This window comes from Felis catus (assembly GCF_018350175.1).
Source record: "Felis catus isolate Fca126 chromosome A2 unlocalized genomic scaffold, F.catus_Fca126_mat1.0 chrA2_random_Un_scaffold_54, whole genome shotgun sequence".
Lineage (NCBI taxonomy): Eukaryota > Metazoa > Chordata > Mammalia > Carnivora > Felidae > Felis > Felis catus.
The window spans coordinates 135,848-158,956 of record NW_025408500.1 but is presented as its reverse complement, the minus strand read 5'-3'; the positions used below and the strand labels follow the sequence as shown (position 1 = coordinate 158,956).

The 23,109-nt window shown below is 55.0% G+C and overlaps 1 long non-coding RNA gene across 2 annotated transcripts in view; it reads right to left on the bottom strand.

The window, feature by feature from the left end:
- Window positions 1-23,109, bottom strand: part of LOC123383571 — a 182,717-nt gene that overhangs the window by 25,915 nt on the left and 133,693 nt on the right. The gene's annotated exons all lie outside the window — the stretch shown is intronic.

The following is a 23,109-nucleotide window of genomic DNA, read 5'->3' as shown; positions in this document are numbered from 1 at the left end:
GTGTCTGGAGGAGGGAGTCCCAGAGATTAAATCTGTGGGGTCCCTATAAGCCAGATCAAGGAGCTAGGGTCTTATTTCTTAGGCACTGAAGGCTCTTATTTAACAGGGGAGTGGCATGGTCAGTTTTCTAGTTTAGAAATGAAAACTTCCAGGAGGAAATGAGACTTGAGACCAAGGAGGAGGCATCCCGTCAAGAGCCAACAAATGTGTTCATACTTGCAGCCCTTGGCTTATCTAGACTCACTGCTTCTGTTGAGACACAGCTGACTTGAGGCAGAGCTGATTCCCAGGAATCTTCCCTTTCATTTCATTGGTTGTCCTGTTGCATTTTCTTTGAAGCTTGTGTTAGATTTCTTGCCTTTGTGAATGTCTCCCTCTTGCTTTTTGCCTACTACCTTCCCATTGTGAGGTTCAGGAGCTGGGAAGTCATTGGTGTCAGCACTCTATTTTCTACCTCGATTTCCATGATTCTGTCACCATATACCTCAAGGTAGAAACCAAAACTCCTTAAGGTTGTTCTTTTATTTGCCATGTAAAACAGTTTAATAAATATTGGTCAGTTAGTTCTCTTGTTTTATTATTCACATCAAATATCCTTTGTGGCCAGGAAATATTGTATCTATTTTTGTGTGTTGTACAGCATCTAGCATGAGGCAAATATGTGATTAGAATGTAGTTCAATGGCGTCTCCCATTTGGGCCTGATAACTCTGCTATTTCAAAAATATTGGCCATATTTGGTATTAGAGGTGGGGGGGGGGGTGTCAAAACCAGAGCTGGATAGTAAAGTGGTATAAACTGGTTTTATTTAATTAAGACTTGTGATAGATGAAAACAGATCTCAGTATAGAACCAGGCTCAATTCCAAATTGTATTTTCAGTGGATGGAAAATTACTAAGAGGAAACATGGGGAGGGAATTCTGTCTAAACCAACTTGATAAGGTTCTTGCTGAAGGCAGGCCAGTGTACTCAAATACCAGGGGTGGGGGACAAGGGATTTGATCAGATATTGAGGGTAGGGATTCTCATGGAACTGACTTAAGAGTTTTGCTAAATTGGGTGATGCAAAGACAGACGTGGAAATCCAAAGTTTGAGGCCTAGTTTGAGAAGAGGGTTCAGAGGAGCCTGACTAAAAGTTTGGTCAAAGTCTTTGTCATGGGTTATGTGATTACTAACTGATGACTACTCATCTTAAGCTTGTTTTGTGTGTGGTCAAGAGATTAAAATGAAAACATCCATTAGTTTTACTAATTGGTAAGAATTGCAGAAGGAGAAGGAAAAGATGGGAGAAAATAGAATCTGGAGAGATGGAGCAGGAGTCCTTCTTCCTCTGCTATTTACAACTGCCCTCATCATCCTTTGGGGCTACTGGAGCCATTCTGGCCCCAGCCTACTGCAGCATTTCCCAAATACTCCTTCCTCTGAAACCCCACCCCCACCCCCACCCCCAATCTATCACTGTCTTCCAGAGCTTCACTGAAGTTAAGCCACAAGTATCCCCTGCCATTTGTTTACCCAAAATATGGTGACCTTTGTTTTTCCCCTTGACTTTCATGGAAGGCTTAGTGAGAAAAGAGGGATTTGAGGTCTGAGATTTCAGAACAAATTAGGCTTTTAGTCCAACTAGAAGAAAAAAGCCCTTTATCCCACTGTACTAATGCTTTGTGTTAGAGGGTCTTCTGGAAGAAAAGTAACATAGTAGTGCCCTTGATCCCTCTCTGCTCCTCACCCACTTCTGTGGTAGGAGCAACCTGCCTTTAGTGATAAAGCTGAAAAAGAAACTAAGCAGCAAAGCCCAACCTCCCTCTAGGTGCACCTGAATTCTCCATTTGTCCATGTGGTAGGTGACAGGGGTAGGCTCTTCCTCTGTAGTGGGGTGGCTTGAAGCTTTGAAAGAAAGTTACTCTAAGAGCAGAGTAGCAAACCTATTTGGCTTTGGATCCCAGCTACATTTCCCAATCTTTGTCATAATAAAACTGGTACTTTTTTTAAAAACTTAGTCTCTCTCCTATGTTTATAGCTGAATTGGTCCCCAGAATTGGGAAGGAGAAAAAGGAATGCACCTTGCTGGCACCTTAAATCCCAACAATAGATTCTCTCCTTAGGGTTTACTGCCTGAAGGAATCAAGTGGAAAAAAAAAGAGGGTGGGGAGGAGACATTTTAGTCAATGGCTCTACGGTTCCTCAAGAGAGGGCTTCTGTTTGGGAAATTCCTTGCTAAGCCAGTCCATAAGTAGTGGTAGTGTTGGAGATGGAGGGGGATTGACTGTAATAAAAGGAGAAGCTTTGGGAACCTAGGTTGATGGGTTGAAGGGGAAAAAAATAGACATTCCTCTCTGCAAAAGTAATTAATAGGATTTAATGGGAAAGAAGGTAATTAAGAGGTCTAGGATAATGAAGCCTTTGATACTCAAAATGTGTGCTGACCAGTAGCCTTGGCTTTGGCATGGCCTAAAAACTTGTTAGAAATGCAAATTCTGAGGCCCACCTTAGACCTACTGAACCAGAATCTGCATTTTAGATTGCATGGTGATTCCTGTGCATATCACAGTTTCTTGGAGCTTGTGGACTAGTAAGGAAGAAAAGTGTTACTCACAATGTTAAAGCACAGCTATGAAGAATGCTAAAGGAGGATTTTATTTATTTATTTTTTCTTTCTTTTCAACGTTTTTATTTATTTTGGGGACAGAGAGAGACAGAGCATGAACGGGGGAGGGGCAGAGAGAGAGGGAGACACAGAAGCGGAAACAGGCTCCAGGCTCTGAGCCATCAGCCCAGAGCCCGATGCGGGCTCGAACTCACGGACCGCGAGATCGTGACCTGGCTGAAGTCGGACGCTTAAACGACTGCGCCACCCAGGCGCCCCAAAAGGAGGATTTTAAAATCTTGTTCTAGGGAGAGTTTTTCTAGTCAAGAATTTAGGAAAACCTTCCCTAAAGAATGCATTGAAATCTGAACGTTGAGAAAGACTTCTGGCAGGTGTAGGCAGACAAGGATGTGGAGAACATTTCAGGTGGAAGGAATAGCACATGCAAAACCCTTATGTCCAGCTATGCCTGAGGCCAGCAATACCCCTGGATGTTACAGGTGTGGGCACCTTAAATTCCCTCTTGTTAATTCCATTTCGCTTTTCTAAACCTACCTTTTTTTTTTTTAAGTTGTGAAATGAGAATGGGCTACTAATATTGGAGAGTCTCTTTTACTGACTTCAAAAAAGTATATTACTATTTATTAAACAAGCAATATCCGGGCCTGATGCTAAGAGGCTTACATACCTTATTCCATTTACTTTTTATAATTCCTATAAAAGGCCATATGCAGTAAGCACTTTTCCTTCATCTTTTTTTTTTTTAAAGATTTTTTTTTATTTATTTTTGGGACAGAGAGAAACAGAGCATGAACGGGGGAGGGGCAGAGAGAGAGGGAGACACAGAATCGGAAACAGGCTCCAGGCTCTGAGCCATCAGCCCAGAGCCCGACGCGGGGCTCGAACTCACAGACCGCGAGATCGTGACCTGGCTGAAGTCGGATGCTTAACCGACTGCGCCACCCAAGCGCCCCATGTACCCAATGAATTCTCAACAAAAGAACCAAGAATATAACCTGAGGCAAAGGCAGTCTCCTCAATAGGTGGTGCCCAGAAACACTGGGCACAGAAAAACAACGGGGGCGGAAAAACAACGTGACACCTATTTAGCATCACACACAGAAACGAAGTTAAAATGTATTACAGACTTGAGACCTAAAACCACAAATACCTGGATAAGACCTTGGGCAGGAGGTGTGGGAAATCGCACAACGATGTCCTGAGTTGGGAGGTTATAGGGAAAGCTTTGCAGAGCAGATCACTGCTCTCTGGCCTTCCTGCAAACAGTTGCAGCAGCTCACTTACCTAGTTGGTGTGTATCTGGGGGGCAGGCGAGACTTGGCCAATCTAGTGCGTGTGTATCTAGGGGTTGGGTTCTGCATGGGCTCACCAAGTCCTTGGACCGTGTTGTCACGTGGAATATTTTATCCTGCCTCGATGTGGTTCGCACCATGTCTTCAATACGTTCTTTCCAGCATGTGGCCCGCTGACGTGTTGCACATCGTTTGTAGGCTTAATGACTACGGGAGCCTGAGAGCAGCTCGCGGAGACGTCCCTTAAACCCCCTCACCTCTCTTGACTTGCGTGGATCTGAAGCAATCCTTTCTGCTGTCCTTGGCTTTGCTGGACAAAGCCAAATGCCAAACCCACGACAATGTTTGGATCTCAGTCTGGACTTGAGTTTAGGGATTTGACACCAGAACCCAAAGCCACAGAGGAAAACTAAACAAGTGGGACTACATGAAACTAAAAAAACAAGTTCTGCACAGCAACAATATCTTCAACAGAATGAGAAGGCAACGTAGTGAATGGGAGAAAATACTTGCAAACTACATACATGGTCAAGGGTTAAAACACAAAAGATATCAAGATCTACTACAGCGCCACAATGCAAAACCAAAGAGCAATGATGGACCTGGCAGAGTCCTGAAGAAGCATTCTTCCAATGAAGACATACAGATGGCCATCACATACATGAAGAGAAGTTCCATGTCACTCCACATTAGGGAAATGAAAGTCCAAAGCCAAAGAGATATCACCTGAAACCTGTCTGAATGGTCTTATCAAAAAGACAAGAAAGCACAAGCGTCAGGTACAATGTGGAAGAAAGCGAATCACTGGGCCCTGTTGGTGGCATTGGAACTTGGTGCAGAGGCAGTTGCAAACAATGTAAAGTTTCCTCACACAACTCAGAGGGGAACAACCATATCATCCAGCAACTTCCCTCAATTACCCCCCTAGGTACTACTCAGAACACATGAAATCACTAACTCCCAAAAATACCTTCACACCTGTTATTATGCCACAGTGTTTTATAATAGCCTGGAGGGCATTATGCCAAGTGAAAGAACTCACACGGAGAAAAACACATACAGAATGCTCGCACATATATGGGGAATCTGAAACAAAAACTAAGAAAACAAAAAACAAAAATCCTCAAAACAGAAGGAAACAAGCCCATCAATACATAAAGATGATGGCCAAGGTGGGGGGGCAGGAAGGAGGGAAATAGGGTAAAGGTCAAAAGACATCACCGAATATAAAAAGACCATGTCACCAGGGAAAGGGAGAGGAAAGGTGGCTCAATATCTCAAATTCTAGCTTCCTCTATTTCAGAGACCTTAGTTCAGTCCATTCCATTCACTAGACCTACTAGAATAATAAGGAATTATCGGGTCTTGGCAGTTTTTGCAAGATGAGTTCTTTACTTAGGATTTCGTATCCAAAAGGACAGAGTGCTTAGATTACTAGGTAACTTAGATTTTTCCATTATTTTTATGGTTTCTTGAAGTACCATGATGTCACAAAAACCTCCTTAGATCTAAGTGGACACTTTCATTACTCTAAACATATGTACATACCACTAAAACAGTACAATGAAGGTAAGGTGCATTGTCCATCGCACAAAAGTGATTGTTTTTCTCCTTGTTGTAGCGAGCGTTTGGTGACGAAAAGGTTCCGGGTATCGAGCTCCTTATCAAATTCCATGCGATGGGTTATGCAGAATATAGTAATCATGGTAATCAAGAAAATAATGATCCTCAAGAGAATCATAATCTCCTGAATTGCTGACAGAGACAACTCACCCCCCGAAGACAAACCAGATGCTTAGGAGCCTCAGCTGCTCAAAGTGGCCTACACCACACCATCTTACTGAAAACATAAAGTACCAGTCAGCTTGATATGTAAGTTTGGGAAAGCCTCAGTTCTCAGACTTTTGCTTTCGGAGGAGCATCCTGGAGGAGATGTGATTCCGAAGGACTGAAACTCTTGAAACACAGAACGAATGCAACACAGGAGGCGTTCCACGGACACATGAAGCGCCACGCCCCACGGATATGAAGAACAAAACCCAAAGTCTGCCTGGAACGAGGAGCTTGCCATCCACCTTCCTCGCAAGAGTGCAAAGAAGACGTTCCCACCCAACATGTCCCAAAAAGATGACTTTGGACGCCATCCACAACACCCAGTTCTCTTCAGCACACATCTCCAAGTAGGAAAGAGTCTGCACCACCCTCTAAAACACAGAAGCGCCACTTATTCCTGGCCCATTGCCTCCGAGTTCATTGACTGAACGCAAACTGCCTTCAGAAATGAAGAGCTCAACAGGGAGTTGCACTACCCCCACCTCAGACCCCAAACGCCAGAGTCCCATTGACTCCCATGATAGAGGACCCCCTTTAGCCACAAGCGGGATGGGATCTCCCCCGCCCCATCAGAGGGTGAAACTGTGTCACCAGGGGCGGGGCGGGGCTGGGCAGGGAAGGGCAGCTGGTGTGGAGGGGGGAGGCAGGAGGCCTGTGTTCACCTGCTGCTTCCACTCTCAATGGCTTCAACACCTTCCCTGGATGGCCTCCAGCAACTCAGGCCCACCATCCTGACTCTCCCTGGAATGTTTCTCTGGAATCTCAGGTCCCTTGTACTTCATTTTCACAGGCAGGAGTGATTCCTCCTGCTCATGGCTGCCACTTCCCTGGCCCTGCCTTGACACTTTCCCACAACCGCAGGTCCACGCTTTCCTTCCTTCCTTCGTTAGTTCCTTCCTTCCTTCCTAGGATCCCACCTCCACCCGCCAACCACCAACCCAGTCACACCTCCATGGGCACTTAGGGTGCCCCCCCTCTCGACCTGAGACACTCCCCACCGCCTGGGCCTAATCCCCTACTCGATCTGGGGCCCTCCTCCTCCAGGGAACCAGGGTCCAACCCAGAAAGCCCACTCCTGAGGCCTCCAGACCGCAGCCGCAAAGGAGCCCAAGAAGAAGCCAGAGCACCAGGGAGGGGGGGAGGTGCTCATGGAAGGAGAAGACAGAGAGGGGCAGGGGGGAAGGCCACGTGCGACCTTGTCGCTAGGGTCCCTACCTTGGCAGCACCGCGACTGAGGCAGGTCCTGGAGGGAGGCTGTGGGTCTCAGCTGCTCCACCTTTAGGCTTCTCCCAGATGGTCTTTGGGAGGCGCCGGTGGGGGGGGGGGCATCGCATGGTGCTCTGCCCCAGCCAGTGCTGGCACTCCACCAGCGCGGCCAAACCCCGAGGCGCCCGGGAAGCGCGTCCCGCTCCCAGGCCTCTGGCTCCAAAAGCAGCAGGAGCAGCAGGGCCGCCACCCTCTGAGGCTGGAGGTTCCTGGCTTCCAGTCTTCTCCACGCGGGGCCCCGCCTGCGCTCCCGCTAGCGCTCCCGCGAGCACTACCGCTACCCCTACCGCTACCCCTACCGCCAATGCCATGGCTAACGGGTCGCAGGAGCCAGGCAGCAGCATGTCCCCGGTCGGGGGCTGAGGTGGGCGTCAGTCCCTGGCTGGCCCAGACACTAGGGGGCTTGGGGCGGCAGGCAGGCTGGGAGCCAGGACTCACAAAACCACTGCAGCCTTAGGTGTGCCCCTCACCGAACTCCGCCCCTAACCCACGTGCATGTGCTCACTGGTGTGCGGGCTCCTGCACACCTGCTTGGGCCCAGGATCCAAGCCGCCCCAACCCCCCACCTGCACCCCCCGCAGGTGGCACAGTTCCTGGCTGCTAGGGTCTGCACCACCCCACCTCCCCGTGCCCACCAGATGCTCTGAACGAATGCCCGCCAGTCGGACAGCTGGGAGCCAGGCAGAGGGCTCCAGACCAGGCCAGTGGGACAGGGACTGGCAGGTGTCTCCTCCCAAGGTGGACACCTCCCTGTCACCCCTCAAGAGACCCAGGAACCTTTTGCATCGCTGGTTTCCCAGGGAGGTGGCTGGACGTGAACCCAGTGATCCCTCTTGCATCCTAGGCCTCTGTGTTTCTTCTTCCCTCTGCCTCACATTCCCGCCAACCGGGGACATCTACAGCCGTGCACCCTCCTCGCTCGTGACCCGTGACCGCAAGGGCAGCCCTAAGGGACAGGGAGACACACTGGGCACACGAGACTCCTTCCACCTCCCTTCTCCTGGAAAGGCCGGTGCTTTTCAGCTCTGCATGCCCTTCCCATGGCCCTACCTGGACTGCACCACCAGCGGTCCCACCCTCAAGTCCACCCTGCCACCGCTGACTGTGGCACGTCCTTCAACTCTGTGGAACCGCCTGTCCACCTCCACTACCTCCCAACCCCCATGTTTTCTTCACAGTGTGCCTCACATCCCAACTCCTCCGTGCCATTTTTCTTTTCTTGGGGTCAATTGCTTTTCAACATTTCTTTCTTTTGGTGAGAGAGAGAGAGAGAGAGAGGCCATCACCCATGCGATTGTGCAGCAAGCATCGACTGAACGTGCAAGGCGTACCCGACCTTGCTCTGGAGGGCCAGTGTGCAGACGTGGGCAAGGAAACGTATGCCTGAGGATTCAAGGGGAGCCACAGGACTACCGTCCAGGGTGAGGAGGAGTAGAGAGACCAAGCAGTCGAGGCTTTCTACGAAAGGAGCATCAAGGGCACGAACCTACGCAGCCCTGGAAGGAGAGGAGGGAGTCACGGACATATGGATCATCAAAGGCCAGTCCAAATGGGCAGCCTCCATCTCACGTGTCCTCACCTGAGGACTTCCAAAGAGGCACCCCCAGACTGGACCTGGTAGAAACGGGACTTACAGCAAAAGCACAAGACTGGTCTGTGGACTTCATGGTCATGGGAAGGACGCCATCCCACAAGCCCCACCAGGGGACTCTGGACTCTGGTGACCTGGACTTACTGTGTACCATCAGGACCTGTCAGACTCTTTCAAGTGCACAAGGGAAGACAAAACTAAGCCCCAAACCTAGGAGAACAGAGATGCAAAACCTTTCTCCCCCCAGGGGCAACGTCAATGATTGCATGCTATACAAATGCAAATGCCCTCTGCTAGAAGTAGAAAGGTCACCAGTTTTCGGCCTCCTTTATCAGTCTCATACCACAAGTGCACTAGGGTTCCATTGGCTCCATAGGGACCATTTGCCTGCATTCTCCGTGGGAGCAGCTTCCCGTCCTACCAGAACCCTCACGTGTGTCTCCCTGTCATGGCACATACTGATACGTACAAGAATGACGTTTCCCTTTCATTTTGAACGTTGTGCTGATGCCTCCCTCCTGGCTCTGCATCTCCACTGAGAAGACCGTTTGGCTCAGTTTACATAGTGTGTGTGTGTGTGTGTGTGTGTGTGTGTGTGTGTGTGTGTGTATGTGTTTCTGTGTGCGTGTCTGCGTGTGTGTGCGCGCGAGTGTGTATGCACATACATATATATACACATACACGAATGTGTGTACGTATACGTAGACACGTATGTGTATGTACACAGGTATCCATACAGACACACAGGTAGATAGATCTATATATAAACGTAGCTGTTTTTTCTTTTGAAAATACACACTGCAAACTCTGTGGGCCGCCTGGATGACTCAGCTGGGTAACGGTCCGACTTCGGGTCACGTCAGACTCTCAGGGTTCCTGAGCTGAGTCGCGCCTAGTGCTCCGTGCTGACAGCTCAGAGCCTGGAACCTGATTCCCTTCCGGGTTTCCTCTCTCTCTCCCTGCCCCTCCCTCGCTTGTGCTCTGTCTCTCTCGCTTTCTCTCAGACGTGAACATTAAAAAAGAAACAAAAGCGTGTGGCTCTGGATCTCGGCTCACGTCACGATCTCACAGTTTGTGAGGCTGAGCCTCCACAAGGAGCCCCACCTCAAGATGGGCGCCAACGATGCGGAGCCCGCTGGCCCTCCTCTCTCTCTCCCTCCCTGTCTGCCCTATCCCTGCTCCCAGGCACACGTGCATGCGTCCACTCTCTCTCCGTCTCTCAGAATGAATGAAAGAAACAAAGAACCTCAAATGATAACACTAAAGGAACACCGTCGAGTTCATGACTACAGCGAATGAATGGCTGCGCCCGTGGCCAGCACCTACCCTGGGGAACGTTCTATTTCCTATTTGTTCATGTTTCTTCACTCTGGAGACACAGGGAGCCAGAGAGCAAGCCGGCAAGCCAGGGACCGCCAGTGGGGGAGGGGCAGAGAAGCAGAGAGAGACACACACAGAATCTGAAAACAGGCCCCAGGGCCTGAGCTGTGGGCACAGAGCCCAGCGCGGGGCTGCAACTCAGGAACCGCGAGGGCGGGACCTGAGCCCAAGTCGGAAGCTCAACCCACTGAACCACCCAGGCGCCCGGGGAAGGTTCCATTCACGAGTCCACCCCATCCATCCCCGCCCATTTCCGCAAGGTCAGAGCCCTTACGACACACACCACCAGGAAGGATGCTCTACAACTGTCCACAACCTGCCCTCTGTCTTCCAAAGAGGCTGCCCTGACGTTATGAAGCAAAGCGGGCACTCTGATCAAAAGGACCACGGATAAAGGTCATGCCTGCCTACCCTTAGGGCCTGATGACTCCCCAGGTTCCCCTTGCAGCGCACTTTGTCCCATTGGAAACATCGTGGCTTTGGGTTCCAAGGTGCCCTGCAGCTGAGCGCAGGCCACCGGGCACGACCTCACCGCAGCTGCCTACCAGGAGACAGCTTCGCACCCTTCACCCTTCCTGCAGGCCCTGTGCTCAGGGTCTCGGACCAGCCAGGGCGCAGGACACAAGCAGAGAACGTTAGCATTTGAGGACGCAGACACGGCCTTGGGGTTCCCCTAATCGGGGACCACGTTCACCACCTGGGCACCTGCGACGCTGGCAACTGGCACACAGGGCCACGTGGAGTGTGGACCGCATGAAATGAGGGCCCTCGGCCGCTTCTCCTGCAATTCAGAGGGGAACTCGCAAAGGTCACCTCAGTCACCAGCTCCCAAGAAGCCTCCCTGCGGAAGGGATGGTGCCATCCACAGCCTGTTCCTCCTTCCAGCCCTGCCTGGGTTTCAGGGGGAGCACAGCACAGGGGGGGGGGGGGGGGCGGGGGCGGGGGTCCTAGGAAGGTCTTGCTGACCCATGACCCCCACTGTGCCGTCACCCTCACCAAGAGCCCCGCGTGTCACTCTCCAAAGTGTCTCAGGCTGGATGTGAAATGATAGGGTTCCCCGCAGAGAGCGTGACTCAGGCCCCAGAGCCTATTTTGCTGGATTCCCCGTTTGAGGGCACACGCACGTCTCCAAGCCCACCTCTGCTCGCAGGACACGCACGCTAGGTGCAAATGCTTTCCCTGCCTCTCCACAGGCAGCAGTGGGAAAGCCAGCGGTGCAGCACGCTCATGTGGAGCCCCACTGCCTGGCTTCATGCCTCGAGTCCTCCCGCTTCACAGCAGTGACCCCCGGCACACATTCTTTCACATCTTCCCTTGGAAATACGAACGGGGACCAGAGTCCTTGCCGAGGTACTCTGTGTCGTCAGCATAGATCTCTCAAGTGCTCAGAACAGTGCCTGCAACAGCCTAAGCGCTCTACCAAGGTGGGATAAGACCAACGAGAAAACAAACACGCATAGGCAGTCCCCTCCCTCGTGGCCAGCACCTAGGCAACTGCTGGGGCTGGTGAGGCAGGGGAGGGATCCCTTCCTTCCCCCGACGGTGTCCGGCTCCCCCTCCCTCCTCAGGACTTCCCGCTGGCATCAAGAAAACCTCCCTGCCTGATTCTGGGTGGTGCCGGCTAGGAACCCAGTGCCTCAGGGAGAGGCCCTCGCACATCTCCCTGGATACTTGGACGGGCTTCAGGTCAACAGACTCTGCCTCCTCACCTATATGGCAACAGGGACTGCACACCCGTGGAGCCGCTTCAGGACTTGCAAAGCATCAAAGGTGTTCGGACCACAACCAAGTTTCGAGGACACGCACGGCGACTACTTTACCAAGGAAACCTCTCACATGGCGAGCTCACGGATCAATATCCATGCGATGACTCAGGCAGAATAATCACGGTAATCATGAAGGTAATGATACTCAAGGTCACCATAATCTCCTTCATTCCGGAGAGACACAAGTCACCCCTCGGGGACCCAACAGACGCTTAAGAGCTAGAGCTGCTCCACGTGGCCTACACCACACCATCTTCCTGAAAACATAAAGCACCAGTCAGCTCGACATGGAAGTGTGGGAAAGCCTCTGCTCTTAGGCCTTTGCTTTCAGTGAGGTCAAGGTGCTGCCTTCAGGATGGTTTCAGCCTTTGAGACAGGATTGGAACTCTCTAGTGAACTGAGATATTCCCATGCAACAAAACGCATTCCTTGCAAAGAACTGGGTCCCTGACGCGGTCCGGACTCCACACGGGCCACAGCACCACACTCACGCACACACATCTCCCCAACAACCGGGGAGAGGTACAACCCATGCAATGAAAGATCGTGTGCTCAAGACCTCATTTCCAAAGGAGGCTGAGAGAGGAGCACTGCCTGCTCCAGTACACACGCCCTGGTTTCTAGGGACCCGGTGGGCTCCGAGTCACTGCTCCCTCGTGCTGCCTGGGGAGTCCCGGAGGAGATGTGATTGCCAAGGACTGAAACTCTTGAAACACGGAAGGAATGCAAGACAGGAGGCGCTCCACGCAAACGGGAAGCACCACGCCCCACGGATAGGAACAACAAAACCCACCAGTCTGCCTTTGACAAGGAGCTTTTCCATCCACCTTTCTCGCAAGAGTGCGAAGAAGACGTTCCCACCCAACATGTCCCAAAGAGATGACTTTGGACTCCATCCACAACACCCAGTTCTCTTCAGCACACATCTCCAAGGAGGAAAGAGTCTGGACCACCCTCTCAAAGAAAGAAGCGCCACTTATTCCTGCCCCATTTGCTCAGAGTTCATTGATTGAATGCAAATTGCCTTCAGAAATGAAGAGCTCAACAGGGAGTTGCACTTGCCCTAATCCAGACTCCTACCCCCTAGTCCCATTGACTCCCATGATAGAGGACCCCCTTTAGCCACAAGCGGGGTGAGATCTCCCCCTCCCCATCAGAGGGTGCAACTCTGCCACCAGGGACGGGGCGGGGCGCGGCGGGGCTGGGCAGGGCAGGAGAGCAGGTGTGGAGGGGGGGAGGCAGGAGGCCTGTGTTCACCTGCTGCTTCCACTCTCAATCCCTTCAACACCGTCCCCTGCTGGCCTCCAGCAACTCAGGCCCACCACCCCGACTCTCCCTGGAATGTTTCTCTGGAATCTCAGGTCCCTTGTACTTCATTTTCACAGGCAGGAATGATTCCTCCTGCTCATGGATGCGACTTCCCTGGCCCTGCCTTGATATTTTCCCACAACCGCAGGTCCACGCTTTCCTGCCTTCCTTCGTTAGTTCGTTCTTTCGTTCGTTCCTTCCCACCTCCACCCTCCAACCACCAACCCAGTCAGACCTCCATGGGCACTCAGGTGCCCCACCCTCCCGACCTGAGGCACTCCCCACCGCCTGGGCCTAACCCCCTAATGTATCTGGGGCCCTCCTCCTCCAGGGAACCGGGGTCCAACCCAGAAAGCCCACTCCTGAGTCCTCCAGACCGCAGCCGCAAAGGAGCCCAAGAAGAAGCCCGGAGCACAGGGAGGGAGGGAGGTGCTCATGGAAGGGGAAGACAGAGAGGGGCAGGGGGGAAGGCCACGTGGGACCTTGTCACTAGGATCCCTACCTTGGCAGCACCGCGACTGAGGCAGGTCCTGGAGGGAGGCTGTGGGTCTCAGCTGCTCCACCTTTAGGCTTCTCCCAGATGGTCTTTCGGGGGCGCCGGGGGGGCATCGCATCGCGCTCTGCCCCTGCCAGTGCTGGCACTCCACCAGCGCGGCCAAACCCCGAGGCGCCCGGGAAGCGCGTCCCGCTCCCTGGCCTCTGGCTCCAGGAGCAGCAGGAGCAGCAGGGCCGCCACCCTCCGAGGCTGGAGGCTCCTGGCTCCCAGTCTTCTCCACGCGGGGCCCCGCCTGCGCTCCCGCCAGCGCTCCGCGAGCACTACCGCTACCCCTACCGCCAATGCCATGGCTACCGGGTCGCAGGAGCCAGGCAGCAGCATGTCCCCGGTCGGGGGCTGAGGTGGGCGTCAGTCCCTGGCTGGCCCAGACACTTGGGGGCTTGGGGCGGCAGGCGGGCTGGGAGCCAGGACTCACAGCGCCGCTGCAGCCTCAGCTGTGTCCCTCACCGGGCTCCGGCCCTGGCCCACGCGCATGCGCGCACTCGTGCGCATGCGCACACTCGTGCGCGCGCTCCCGCACACCTGCTAGGGCCCAGGACCCAAGCCGCCCATCCCCCCACCCCCACCCCCACCCCCACCCCTACCCCCCGCAGGGGGCACAGCTCCTGGGCGCCACGGTCTGCACCACCGCACCTCCCTGTGCCCACCAGATGCTCTGACCGACTGCCCGCCAGCCTGACAGCCGGGAGCCAGGCAGAGGGCTCCAGAGACCAGGCCAGTGGGACAGGGACTGGCAGGTGTCTCCTCCCAAGGTGGACACCTCCCTGTCACCCCTCAAGAGACCCAGGAACCTTTTGCATAGCTGGTTTCCCAGGGAGGTGGCTGGACGTGAACCCAGTGATCCCTCTTGCATCCTAGGCCTCTGCGTTTCTTCTTCACTCTGCCTCACATTCCCGCCAACCGGGGACATCTACAGCCGTGCACCCTCCTCGCTCGTGACCCGTGACCGCAAGGGCAGCCCTAAGGGACAGGGAGACACACTGGGCACACGAGACTCCTTCCACCTCCCTTCTCCTGGAAAGGCCGGTGCTTTTCAGCTCTGCATGCCCTTCCCATGGCCCTACCTGGACTGCACCACCAGCGGTCCCACCCTCAAGTCCACCCTGCCACCGCTGACTGTGGCACGTCCTTCAACTCTGTGGAACCGCCTGTCCACCTCCACTACCTCCCAACCCCCATGTTTTCTTCACACGGTGCCACAGATCCCAAATCCTCTGTGCCATTTTTCTTTCCTTGGGTTTCAATTGCTTCTCAACGTTTCTTTCTTTTGGAGAGAGAGAGAGAGAGAGAGAGAGAGAGAGAGAGAGAGAGAGAGAGAGAGAGAGAGAGAGAGAGAGAGAGAGAAAGAGAGAGGCCATCACCCATGCGATTGTGCAGCAAGCATCGACTGAACGCGCAAGGCGTACCCGACCCTGCTCTGGAGGGCCAGTGTGCAGAGGTGGGCAAGGAAACGTATGCCTGAGGATTCAAGGGGAGCCACTGGGACTACCGTCCAGGGTGAGGAGGAGTAGACAGACCAAGCAGTCGAGGCTTTCTACGAAAGGAGCATCAAGGGCACGAACCTACGCAGCCCTGGAAGGAGAGCAGGGAGTCACGGACATATGGATCATCGAAGCCAGTCCCAATGGGCAGCCTTCATCACGTGTCCTCACCTGAGGACTTGCAAAGAGGCACCCCCAGACTGGACCTGGTAGAAACAGGACTTACAGCCAAAGCACAACACTGGTCTGTGGACTTCATGGTCATGGGAAGGACACCATCCCACAAGCCCCACCAAGGGACTCTGGACTCTGGTGACCTGCACTTACTGTGTACCAACAGGACCAGTCAGGACTCTTTCAAGTGCACAAGGGAAGACAAAACTAAGCCGCAAACCTAGGAGACTAGAGATGCAAAACCCTTCTCCCCCCAGGGGCAACGTCAATGATCGCATGCTATACAAATGCAAATGCCCTCTGCTAGCATTAGAAAGGTCACCAGTTTTCGGCCTCCTTTATCGGTCTCATACCACAAGTGCACTAGGGTTCCATTGGCTCCATAGGGACCATTTGCCTGCATTCTCCGTGGGAGCAGCTTCCTGTCCTACCAGAACCCTCACGTGTGTCTCCCTGTCATGGCACGTACTGATACATACGAGGACGACGTTTCCCGTTCATTTTGAACATTGTGCTGATGCCTCCCTCCTGGCTCTGCGTCTCCACTGAGAAGACCATTTGGCTCAGTTTACATGGGTTTGTGTGTGTGTGTGTGTGTGTGTGTGTGTGTGTGTGTGTGTGTGTGTGTGTATGTGTTTCTGCGTGCGTCCTGTGTGTGTGTGCGCGCGCGCGCGAGTGTGTATGCATATACATATATATACACATACACGAATGTGTGTACGTATATGTAGACACGTATGTGTATGTACACAGGTATCCATACGGACACACAGGTAGCTAGATCTAGATATAAACGTAGCTGTTCTTTCTTTTGAAAAGACACACTGCAAACTCTGTGGGCCGCCTGGATGACTCAGCTGGGTAACGGTCCGACTTCGGGTCACGTCAGGCTCTCAGGGTTCCTGAGCTGAGTCGCGCCTAGTGCTCCGGGCTGACAGCTCAGAGCCTGGAACCTGATTCCCTTCTGGGTTTCCTCTCTCTCTCCCTGCCCCTCCCTCGCTTGTGCTCTCTCTGTCTCTCTCGCTTTCTCTCAGACGTGAACATTAAAAAAGAAACAAAAGCGTGTGGCTCTGGATCTCGGCTCACGTCACGATCTCACAGTTGGTGAGGCTGAGCCTCCACAAGGAGCCCCACCTCAAGGTGGGCGCCAACGATGCGGAGCCCGCTGGCCCTCCTCTCTCTCGCCCTCCCTGTCTGCCCTATCCCTGCTCACAGGCACACGTGCGTGCGTCCACTCTCTCTCCGTCTCTCAGAATGAATGAAAGAAACAAAGAACCTCAAATGATAACACTAAAGGAACACCGTCGAGTTCATGACTACAGCGAATGAATGGCTGTGCCCGTGGCCAGCACCTGCCTGGGGAACGTTCTATTTCCTATTTGTTCATGTTTCTTCACTCTGGAGACACAGGGAGCCAGAGAGCAAGCCGGCAAGCCAGGGACCGCCAGTGGGGGAGGGGCAGAGAAGCAGAGAGAGACACACACAGAATCTGAAAACAGGCCCCAGGGCCTGAGCTGTGGGCACAGAGCCCAGCGCAGGGCTGGAACTCAGGAACCGCGAGGGCGGGACCTGAGCCCAAGTCGGAAGCTCAACCCACTGAACCACCCAGGCGCCCGGGGAAGGTTCCATTCAGGAGGCCACTCCATCCATCCCCGCCCATTTCCGCAAGGTCAGAGCCCTTACGACACACACCACCAGGAAGGATGCTCTACAACTGTCCACAACCTGCCCTCTGTCTTCCAAAGAGGCTGCCCTGACGATATGTAGCAAAGCGGGCGCTCTGATCCAAAGGCCCACGGATAAAGGTCATGCCTGCCTACCCTTAGGGCCTGATGACTCCCCAGGTTCCCCTTGCAGCGCACTCTGTCCCATGGGAAACGTCGTGGCTTTGGGTTCCAAGGTGCCTGCAGCTGAGCGCAGGCCACCGGGCACGACCTCACCGCAGCTGCCTACCAGGAGACAGCTTCGCACCCTTCACCCTTCCTGCAGGCCCTGTGCTCAGGGTCTCGGACCAGCCGGGGCGCAGGACACAAGCAGAGAACGTCAGCATTTGAGGACGCAGACACGGCCTTGGGGTTCCCCTCCTCGGGGACCACGTTCACCACCTGGACGCCTGCGACGTTGGCAACTGGCCCTTCGTGCTGCCTGGGGAGTCCCGGAGGAGATGTGATTGCCAAGGACTGAAACTCTTGAAACACGGAACGAATGCAAGACAGGAGGCGCTCCACGGACACGGGAAGCACCACGCCCCACCGATAGGAACAACAAAACCCACAAGTCTGCCTTTGGACAAGGAGCTTTTCCATACCACCTTCCTCGCCAGAGTGCGAAGAAGACGTTCCCACCCAACATGTCCCAAAGAGATGACTGTGGACGCCATCCACAACACCCAGTTCTCTTCAGCACACATCTCCAAGGAGGAAAGAGTCTGCACCACCCTCTAAAACACAGAAGCGCCACTTATTCCTGCCTCCCTGGCTCCCAGTTCACTGATGGAATGCACATGGCCTTCAGAAAGGAAGAGCTCAACAGGGAGTTGCACTTGCCCTAATCCAGACTCCTACCCCCTAGTCCCATTGACTCCCACGATGATAGAGGACCCCCTTTCGCCACAAGCGGGGTGAGATCTCCCCCTCCCCATCAGAGGGTGCAACTCTGCCACCAGGGACGGGGCGGGGCGCGGCGGGGCTGGGCAGGGCAGGAGAGCAGGTGTGGAGGGGGGGAGGCAGGAGGCCTGTGTTCACCTGCTGCTTCCACTCTCAATCCCTTCAACACCGTCCCCTGCTGGCCTCCAGCAACTCAGGCCCACCACCCCGACTCTCCCTGGAATGTTTCTCTGGACTCTCAGCTCCCTTGTACTTCATTTTCACAGGCAGGAATGATTCCTCCTGCTCACTGCTGCCACTTCCCTGACCCTGCCTTGACACTTTCCCACAACCGCAGGTCCACGCTTTTCCTGCCTTCCTTCGTTAGTTCGTTCCTTCCTTCGTAGGATCCCACCTCCACCCGCCAACCACCAACCCAGTCAGACCTCCATGGGCACTCAGGGTGCCCCACCCTCTCGACCTGAGACACTCCCCACCGCCTGGGCCTAATCCCCTACTCGATCTGGGGCCCTCCTCCTCCAGGGAACCGGGGTCCAACCCAGAAAGCCCACTCCTCAGGCCTCCAGACCGCAGCCGCAAGGGAGCCCAAGAAGAAGCCCGGAGCACCAGGGAGGGAGGGAGGTGCTCATGGAAGGGGAAGACAGAGAGGGACAGGGGGGAAGGCCACGGGCGACCTTGTCGCTAGGGTCCCTACCTTGGCAGCACCGCGACCGAGGCAGGTCCTGGAGGGAGGCTGTGGGTCTCAGCGGCTCCACCTTTAGGCTTCTCCCAGATGGTCTTTGGGGGGCGCCGGGGGGGCATCGCATCGCGCTCTGCCCCAGCCAGTGCTGGCACTCCACCAGCGCGGCCAAACCCCGAGGCGCCCGGGAAGCGCGTCCCGCTCCCAGGCCTCTGGCTCCAAAAGCAGCAGGAGCAGCAGGGCCGCCACCCTCCGAGGCTGGAGGCTCGTGGCTCCCAGTCTTCTCCACGCGGGGCCCCGCCTGCGCTCCCGCCAGCGCTCCCGCGAGCACTACCGCTACCCCTACCGCCAATGCCATGGCTACCGGGTCGCAGGAGCCAGGCAGCAGCATGTCCCCGGTCGGGGGCTGAGGTGGGCGTCAGTCCCTGGCTGGCCCAGACACTTGGGGGCTTGGGGCGGCAGGCGGGCTGGGAGCCAGGACTCACAGCGCCGCTGCAGCCTCAGCTGTGTCCCTCACCGGGCTCCGGCCCTGGCCCACGCGCATGCGCGCACTCGTGCGCATGCGCACACTCGTGCGCGCGCTCCCGCACACCTGCTAGGGCCCAGGACCCAAGCCGCCCATCCCCCCACCCCCACCCCCACCCCCACCCCTACCCCCCCGCAGGGGGCACAGCTCCTGGGCGCCACGGTCTGCACCACCGCACCTCCCTGTGCCCACCAGATGCTCTGACCCACTGCCCGCCAGCCTGACAGCCGGGAGCCAGGCAGAGGGCTCCAGAGACCAGGCCAGTGGGACAGGGACTGGCAGGTGTCTCCTCCCAAGGTGGACACCTCCCTGTCACCCCTCAAGAGACCCAGGAACCTTTTGCATAGCTGGTTTCCCAGGGAGGTGGCTGGACGTGAACCCAGTGATCCCTCTTGCATCCTAGGCCTCTGTGTTTCTTCTTCACTCTGCCTCACATTCCCGCCAACCGGGGACATCTACAGCCGTGCACCCTCCTCGCTCGTGACCCGTGACCGCAAGGGCAGCCCTAAGGGACAGGGAGACACACTGGGCACACGAGACTCCTTCCACCTCCCTTCTCCTGGAAAGGCCGGTGCTTTTCAGCTCTGCATGCCCTTCCCATGGCCCTACCTGGACTGCACCACCAGCGGTCCCACCCTCAAGTCCACCCTGCCACCGCTGACTGTGGCACGTCCTTCAACTCTGTGGAACCGCCTGTCCACCTCCACTACCTCCCAACCCCCATGTTTTCTTCACACGGTGCCACAGATCCCAAATCCTCTGTGCCATTTTTCTTTCCTTGGGTTTCAATTGCTTCTCAACGTTTCTTTCTTTTGGAGAGAGAGAGAGAGAGAGAGAGAGAGAGAGAGAGAGAGAGAGAGAGAGAGAAAGAGAGAGGCCATCACCCATGCGATTGTGCAGCAAGCATCGACTGAACGCGCAAGGCGTACCCGACCCTGCTCTGGAGGGCCAGTGTGCAGAGGTGGGCAAGGAAACGTATGCCTGAGGATTCAAGGGGAGCCACTGGACTACCGTCCAGGGTGAGGAGGAGTAGAGAGACCAAGCAGTCGAGGCTTTCTACGAAAGGAGCATCAAGGGCACGAACCTACGCAGCCCTGGAAGGAGAGCAGGGAGTCACGGACATATGGATCATCGAAGGCCAGTCCCAATGGGCAGCCTTCATCACGTGTCCTCACCTGAGGACTTGCAAAGAGGCACCCCCAGACTGGACCTGGTAGAAACAGGACTTACAGCCAAAGCACAACACTGGTCTGTGGACTTCATGGTCATGGGAAGGACACCATCCCACAAGCCCCACCAAGGGACTCTGGACTCTGGTGACCTGCACTTACTGTGTACCAACAGGACCTGTCAGGACTCTTTCAAGTGCACAAGGGAAGAGAAAACTAAGCCGCAAACCTAGGAGACTAGAGATGCAAAACCCTTCTCCCCCCAGGGGCAACGTCAATGATCGCATGCTATACAAATGCAAATGCCCTCTGCTAGCATTAGAAAGGTCACCAGTTTTCGGCCTCCTTTATCGGTCTCATACCACAAGTGCACTAGGGTTCCATTGGCTCCATAGGGACCATTTGCCTGCATTCTCCGTGGGAGCAGCTTCCTGTCCTACCAGAACCCTCACGTGTGTCTCCCTGTCATGGCACGTACTGATACATACGAGGACGACGTTTCCCGTTCATTTTGAACATTGTGCTGATGCCTCCCTCCTGGCTCTGCGTCTCCACTGAGAAGACCATTTGGCTCAGTTTACATGGGGTTTGTGTGTGTGTGTGTGTGTGTGTGTGTGTGTGTGTGTGTGTATGTGTTTCTGCGTGCGTCTGTGTGTGTGTGCGCGCGCGCGCGAGTGTGTATGCATATACATATATATACACATACACGAATGTGTGTACGTATATGTAGACACGTATGTGTATGTACACAGGTATCCATACGGACACACAGGTAGCTAGATCTAGATATAAACGTAGCTGTTCTTTCTTTTGAAAAGACACACTGCAAACTCTGTGGGCCGCCTGGATGACTCAGCTGGGTAACGGTCCGACTTCGGGTCACGTCAGGCTCTCAGGGTTCCTGAGCTGAGTCGCGCCTAGTGCTCCGGGCTGACAGCTCAGAGCCTGGAACCTGATTCCCTTCTGGGTTTCCTCTCTCTCTCCCTGCCCCTCCCTCGCTTGTGCTCTCTCTGTCTCTCTCGCTTTCTCTCAGACGTGAACATTAAAAAAGAAACAAAAGCGTGTGGCTCTGGATCTCGGCTCACGTCACGATCTCACAGTTGGTGAGGCTGAGCCTCCACAAGGAGCCCCACCTCAAGGTGGGCGCCAACGATGCGGAGCCCGCTGGCCCTCCTCTCTCTCGCCCTCCCTGTCTGCCCTATCCCTGCTCACAGGCACACGTGCGTGCGTCCACTCTCTCTCCGTCTCTCAGAATGAATGAAAGAAACAAAGAACCTCAAATGATAACACTAAAGGAACACCGTCGAGTTCATGACTACAGCGAATGAATGGCTGTGCCCGTGGCCAGCACCTGCCCTGGGGAACGTTCTATTTCCTATTTGTTCATGTTTCTTCACTCTGGAGACACAGGGAGCCAGAGAGCAAGCCGGCAAGCCAGGGACCGCCAGTGGGGGAGGGGCAGAGAAGCAGAGAGAGACACACACAGAATCTGAAAACAGGCCCCAGGGCCTGAGCTGTGGGCACAGAGCCCAGCGCAGGGCTGGAACTCAGGAACCGCGAGGGCGGGACCTGAGCCCAAGTCGGAAGCTCAACCCACTGAACCACCCAGGCGCCCGGGGAAGGTTCCATTCAGGAGGCCACTCCATCCATCCCCGCCCATTTCCGCAAGGTCAGAGCCCTTACGACACACACCACCAGGAAGGATGCTCTACAACTGTCCACAACCTGCCCTCTGTCTTCCAAAGAGGCTGCCCTGACGATATGTAGCAAAGCGGGCGCTCTGATCCAAAGGCCCACGGATAAAGGTCATGCCTGCCTACCCTTAGGGCCTGATGACTCCCCAGGTTCCCCTTGCAGCGCACTCTGTCCCATGGGAAACGTCGTGGCTTTGGGTTCCAAGGTGCCCTGCAGCTGAGCGCAGGCCACCGGGCACGACCTCACCGCAGCTGCCTACCAGGAGACAGCTTCGCACCCTTCACCCTTCCTGCAGGCCCTGTGCTCAGGGTCTCGGACCAGCCGGGGCGCAGGACACAAGCAGAGAACGTCAGCATTTGAGGACGCAGACACGGCCTTGGGGTTCCCCTCCTCGGGGACCACGTTCACCACCTGGACGCCTGCGACGTTGGCAACTGGCACACAGGGCGACGGGGAGTGTGGACCGCATGAAATGAGGGCCCTCGGCCGCTTCTCCTGCAATTCAGAGGGGGAACTCGCAAAGGTCACCTCAGTCACCAGCTCCCAAGAAGCCTCCCTGCGGAAGGGATGGTGCCATCCACAGCCTGTTCCTCCTTCCAGCCCTGCCTGGGTTTCAGGGGGAGCACAGCACCGGGGGGCGGGGGGGGGCCGGGGCGGGGGTCCTAGGAAGGTCCCGCTGACCCATGCCCCCCGCTGTGCCGCCACCCTCACTAAGAGCCCCGCGTGTCACTCTCCAAAGTGTCTCACGCTGGATGTGAAATGATAGGGTTCCCCGCAGAGGGCGTGACTCAGGCCCCAGAGCCTATTTGGCTGGATTCCCCGTTTGAGGGCACACGCACGTCTCCAAGCCCACCTGTGCTCGCAGGACACGCACGCTAGGTGCAAATGCTTTCCCTGCCTCTCCACAGGCAGCAGTGGGAAAGCCAGCGGTGCAGCACGCTCATGTGGAGCCCCACTGCCTGGCTTCATGGCTCGAGTCCTCCCCCTTCACAGCAGTGACCCCCGGCACACATTCTTTCACATCTTCCCTTGGAAATACGAACGGGGACCAGAGTCCTTGCCGAGGTACTCTGTGTCGTCGGCATAGATCTCTCAAGTGCTCAGAACAGTGCCTGGAACAGGCTAAGCGCTCTACCAAGGTGGGATAAGACCAAGGAGAAAACAAACACGCATAGGCA